This window comes from Hordeum vulgare, chromosome 7H, assembly GCF_904849725.1.
Source record: "Hordeum vulgare subsp. vulgare chromosome 7H, MorexV3_pseudomolecules_assembly, whole genome shotgun sequence".
Lineage (NCBI taxonomy): Eukaryota > Viridiplantae > Streptophyta > Magnoliopsida > Poales > Poaceae > Hordeum > Hordeum vulgare.
In genome coordinates this window covers 578,673,756-578,679,923 of record NC_058524.1, presented here as the reverse complement: position 1 = coordinate 578,679,923, position 6,168 = coordinate 578,673,756, and positions in this window count along the sequence as shown.

Sequence of the window (6,168 nt, the reverse complement as noted above, 5' to 3'; positions counted from 1 at the left end):
TCTGAGTATCTAAGAACGGAGGGTGTTCGTTATTGCTTCAATACGGGTAGTGGTGAGATAACCCTGATGTCCCCAGTACTGGTGTAGATTGTTCGGGGGTACTGTTGGGGAACGTCGCATGGGAAACAAAAATTTTCCTACGCGCACGAAGACCTATCATGGTGATGTCCATCTACGAGAGGGGATGAGTGATCTACGTACCCTTGTAGACCGTACAGCAGAAGCGTTAGTGAACGCGGTTGATGTAGTGGAACGTCCTCACGTCCCTCGATCCGCCACGCGAACTATTCCGCGATCAGTCCCACAATCTAGTGCCGAACGGACGGCACCTCCGCGTTCAGCACACGTACAGCTCGACGATGATCTCGGCCTTCTTGATCCAGCAAGAGAGACGGAGAGGTAGAAGAGTTCTCCGGCAGCGTGACGACGCTCCGGAGGTTGGTGATCATGTCGTCTCAGCAGGGCTCCGCCCGAGCTCCGCAGAAACGCGATCTAGAGGAAAAACCGTGGAGGTATGTGGTCGGGCTGCCGTGGAAAAGTCGTCTCAAATCAGCCCTGAAACCTCCGTATATATAGGTGGGAGAGGGGGGACCTTGCCTTGGGGCTCAAGGAGCCCCAAGGGGGTCGGCCAAGCCAAAGGGGGGAAGGACTCCCCCCCAAACCGAGTCCTACTTGGTTTGGTGGGTGGAGTCCTTCTTTCCTTTCTCACCTCCTCCTTTTTTTTCTTTTCTCTTTGATTTTTCTTCCAATGCGCATAGGGCCCTTTTGGGCTGTCCCACCAGCCCACTAAGGGCTGGTGCGCCACCCTCAAGGCCTATGGGCTTCCCCTGGGGTGGGTTGCCCCCCCCGGTGAACTCCCGGAACCCATTCGTCATTCCCGGTAACTCCGAAAACCTTCCGGTAATCAAATGAGGTCATCCTATATATCAATCTTTGTTTCCGGACCATTCCGGAAACCCTCGTGACGTCCGAGATCTCATCCGGGACTCCGAACAACATTCGTTAACCAACATTATAACTCAAATACGCATAAAACAACGTCGAACCTTAAGTGTGCAGACCCTGCGGGTTCGAGAACTATGTAGACATGACCCGAGAGACTCCTCGGTCAATATCCAATAGCGGGACCTGGATGCCCATATTGGATCCTACATATTCTACGAAGATCTTATCGTTTGAACCTCAGTGCCAAGGATTCGTATAATCCCGTATGTCATTCCCTTTGTCCTTCGGTATGTTACTTGCCCGAGATTCGATCGTTAGTATCCGCATACCTATTTCAATCTCGTTTACCGGCAAGTCTCTTTACTCGTTCCGCAATACAAGATCCCGCAACTTACACTAAGTTACATTGCTTGCAAGGCTTGTGTGTGATGTTGTATTACCGAGTGGGCCCCGAGATACCTCTCCGTTATACGGAGTGACAAATCCGAGTCTTGATCCATACTAACTCAACTAACACCTTCGGAGATACCTGTAGAGCATCTTTATAGTCACCCAGTTATGTTGCGACGTTTGATACACACAAAGCATTCCTCCGGTGTCAGTGTGTTATATGATCTCATGGTCATAGGAATAAATACTTGACACGCAGAAAACAGTAGCAACAAAATGACACGATCAACATGCTACGTCTATTAGTTTGGGTCTAGTCCATCACGTGATTCTCCCAATGACGTGATCCAGTTATCAAGCAACAACACCTTGTTCATAATCAGAAGACACTAACTATCATTGATCAACTGGCTAGCCAACTAGAGGCATGCTAGGGACGGTGTTTTGTCTATGTATCCACACATGTAAATGAGTATTCATTCAATACAATTATAGCATGGATAATAAACGATTATCTTGATACAGGAATTATAATAATAACTATATTTATTATTGCCTCTAGGGCATAATTCCAACAATCTCCCACTTGCAGTAGAGTCAATAATCTAGCCCTCACATCATCATGCGAATTACATTGTAATAAATCTAACACCCATACAGTTCTTGTGTTGATCATGCTTTAGCCGTGGAAGAGGTTTAGTGAGCGGGTCTGCTACATTCAGATCCGTGTGCACTTTGCATATATTTACGTCCTCTCCTTCGACGTAGTCGCGGATGAGGTTGAAGCGTCGTTTGATGTGTCTGGACTTCTTGTGAAACCGTGGTTCCTTTGCTAAGGCAATGGCACCTGTGTTGTCACAGAACAAGGTTATTGGATTCAGTGCGCTTGGCACCACTCCAAGATCCGTCATGAACTGCTTCATCCAGACACCCTCCTTAGCCGCCTCCTAGGCAGCCATGTACTCCGCTTCACATGTAGAATCTGCTACGACGCTTTGCTTGGAACTGCACCAGCTTACCACACCCCCATTAAGAATAAATACGTATCCGGTTTGCGACTTAGAGTCGTCCGGATCTGTGTAAAAGCTTGCATCGACGTAACCTTTTACGGCGAGCTCTTCGTCACCTCCATACACGAGAAACATCTCCTTAGTCCTTTTCAGGTACTTCAGGATATTCTTGACCGCTGTCCAGTGATCCACTCCTGGATTACTCTGGAACCTACCTGCCATACTTATGGCCAGGCTAACGTCCGGTCTAGTGCACAACATTGCATACATGATAGAACCTATGGCTGAAGCATAGGGGACGGAGCGCATATGCTCTCTATCTTCATCAGTTTCTGGGCACTGAGTCTTACACAATCTCGTACCTTGTAAACCTGGCAAGAACCCCTTCTTGGACTGTTCCATTTTGAACCTCTTCAAAACTTTATCAAGGTATGTGCTTTGTGAAAGTCCTATCAGGCGTTTTGATCTATCCCTATAGATCTTAATGCCTAGAATGTAAGCAGCTTCTCCTAGGTCCTTCATAGAGAAACTTTTATCCAAGTAATCCTTTATGCTCTCCAAAAACTCTATGTTGTTTCCAATCAGCAATATGTCATCCACATATAATATTAGAAACGCCACAGAGCTCCCACTCACTTTCTTGTAAATACAAGATTCTCCAACCACTTGTATAAACCCAAATGCTTTGATCACCTCATCAAAGCGTTTGTTCCAACTCCGAGATGCTTGCACCTGTCCATAAATGGATCGCCGGAGCTTGCACACCTTGTTAGCATTCTTAGGATCGACAAAACCTTCGGGTTGCATCATATACAATTCTTCCTTAAGGAAACCGTTAAGGAACGTCGTTTTGACCTCCATCTGCCAGATTTCATAATCGAAAAATGCAGCTATTGCTAACATGATTCTGACGGACTTAAGCATCGCTACGGGTGAGAATGTCTCATCGTAGTCAACTCCTTGAACTTGTGAAAAACCCTTTGCCACAAGTCGAGCTTTATAAACGGTCACATTGCCGTCGGCGTCCGTCTTCCTCTTGAAGATCCATTTGTTCTGAATAGCCTTGCGGCCCTCAGCCAGCACCTCCAAAGTCCACACTTTGTTCTCATACATGGATCCTATCTCGGACTTCATGGCTTCTAGCCATTTGTTGGAATCTGGGCCCACCATTGCTTCTTCATAATTTGCAGGTTCATTGTTGTCCAACAACATGATTGACAAGACGGGATTACCGTACCACTCTAGAGCAACACGTGGTCTCGTCGACCTGCGTGGTTCGACAGAAACTTGAACCGGAGTTTCATGATCATCATCATTAACTTCCTCCTCAACCGGCGTCGCAACGACAGAGGTTTCCCCTTGCCCTGCGCCACCATCCAAAGGGATGAGAGGTTCGACAACCTCGTCAAGTTCTATCTTCCTCCCACTCAATTCTCTCGAGAGAAACTCCTTCTCGAGAAAAGCTCCGTTTTTAGCAACAAACACTTTGCCCTCGGATTTGAGATAGAAGGTGTACCCAACTGTCTCTTTTGGGTAACCTATGAAGATGCACTTTTCCGCTTTGGGTTCCAGCTTTTCAGGCTGAAGCTTTTTGACATAAGCATCACATCCCCAAACTTTAAGAAACGACAACTTTGGCCTTTTGCCATACCACAGTTCGTATGGTGTCGTCTCAACGGATTTTGATGGTGCCCTATTTAAAGTGAATGCAGCTGTTTCTAATGCATAACCCCAAAACGATAACGACAAATCGGTAAGAGACATCATAGATCGCACCATCTCTAATAAAGTACGATTACGACGTTCGGACACACCATTACGCTGTGGTGTTCCAGGCGGTGTCAACTGTGGAACAATTCCACATTGTCTTAAGTGAGCACCAAACTCGAAACTCAGATATTCACCCCCACGATCAGACCGTAGGAACTTGATCTTCTTGTTACGATGATTTTCAACTTCACTCTAAAATTGCTTGAACTTTTCAAATGTTTCAGACTTGTGCTTCATTAAGTAGACATACCCATATCTACTCAAATCGTCAGTGAAGGTGAGAAACTAACGATATCCGCCGCGTGCCTCTACGCTCATCGGACCACACACATCGGTATGCATGTTTCCAACAAGTCACTTGCACGCTCCATTGTTCCGGAGAACGGAGTTTTAGTCATCTTGCCCATGAGGCATGGTTCGCACGTGTCAAGTGAATCAAAGTCAAGTGACTCCAAAAGTCCATCGGCAGGAGTTTCTTCATGCGCTTTACACCAATATGACCTAAGCGGCAGTGCCACAAGAATATGGCGCTATCATTGTTAACTCTAACTCTTTTGGTCTCAATGTTATGTATGTGTGTATCGCTATCAAGATTCAATATGAACAATCCTCTCACATTGGGTGCATGACCATAAAAGATGTTACTCATAGAAATAGAACAACCATTATTCTCTGACTTAAAATAGTAACCGTCTCGCAATAAACAAGATCCAGATATAATGTTCATGCTCAACGCAGGCACTAAATAACAATGATTCAAGTTCATAACTAATCCTGATGGTAACTGAAGTGAAACTGTGCCGACGGCGATTGCATCAACCTTGGAACCATTTCCTACGCGCATCGTCACTTCATCTTTCGCCAGCCTTCGTCTATTCCGCAGTTCCTGTTTCGAGTTGCAAATATGGGCAACAGAACTGGTATCGAATACCCACGCACTACTACGAGAGCCGGTTAAGTACACATCAATAACATGTATATCAAATATACCTGATTTTTCTTTGGCCGCCTTCTTATCTGCCATATACTTGGGGCAATTGCGCTTCCAGTGACCCATACCCTTGCAATAGTAACACTCTTTTTAGGCTTAGGTCCAGCTTTGGGTTTCTTCGTCGGATTGGCAACAGGCTTGGCGCTCTTCTTTGAATTACCCTTCTTGCCTTTGTCGTTTCTCTTGAAACTAGTGGTCTTATTCACCATCAACACTTGATGCTCTTTACGGAGTTCAGACTCTGTGACTTTCAGCATCGCAAACAACTCGCCGGGTGACTTGTTCATCCCTTGCATGTTGTAGTTCAACACAAAGCCTTTATAGCTTGGCGGCAGTGATTGAAGGATTCTGTCAGTGATAGCCTCTTGCGGGAGTTCAATCCCAGCTCAGCTAGACGGTTTGAGTACCCAGACATTTTGAGCACATGTTCACTGACAGACGAGTTCTCCTCCATCTTGCAAGCATAGAATTTATCGGAGGTCTCATACCTCTCGATCCGGGCGTTCTTCTGAAAGATAAACTTCAACTCCTGGAACATCTCAAATGCTCCATGACGCTTAAAGCCACGTTGAAGTCCCGGTTCTAAGCCATACAAGACTGCACATTGAACTACTGAGTAGTCCTCCTTACGTGCTAACCAAGCGTTCTTAACATCCTGATCATCCGTAGCGGGTGGTTCATCTCCTAGCGCAGCATTAAGGACATAAACCTTCTTCCCAGCTTGTAAGATTAGCTTAAGATTACGAGCCCAGTCTACAAAGTTGCTTCCATCATCTTTCAACTTAGCTTTCTCTAGGAACGTATTAAAATTCAGGGTGACTATCGCGTGAGCCATGATCTACAACACAAATATATTCAAAGTGGACTTAGACTATGTTCAAGATAATTAGAGTTTAACTTAATCAAATTATACGCTAAACTCCCACTCAAAAAGTACATCTCTCTAGTCATTTGAGTGGTTCATGATCCACTTACACTAGCTCAAGTCCGATCATCACGTGAGTTGAGTATAGTTTCAGTGGTAAGCATCCCTATGCTAATCATATCAACTATATGATTCAT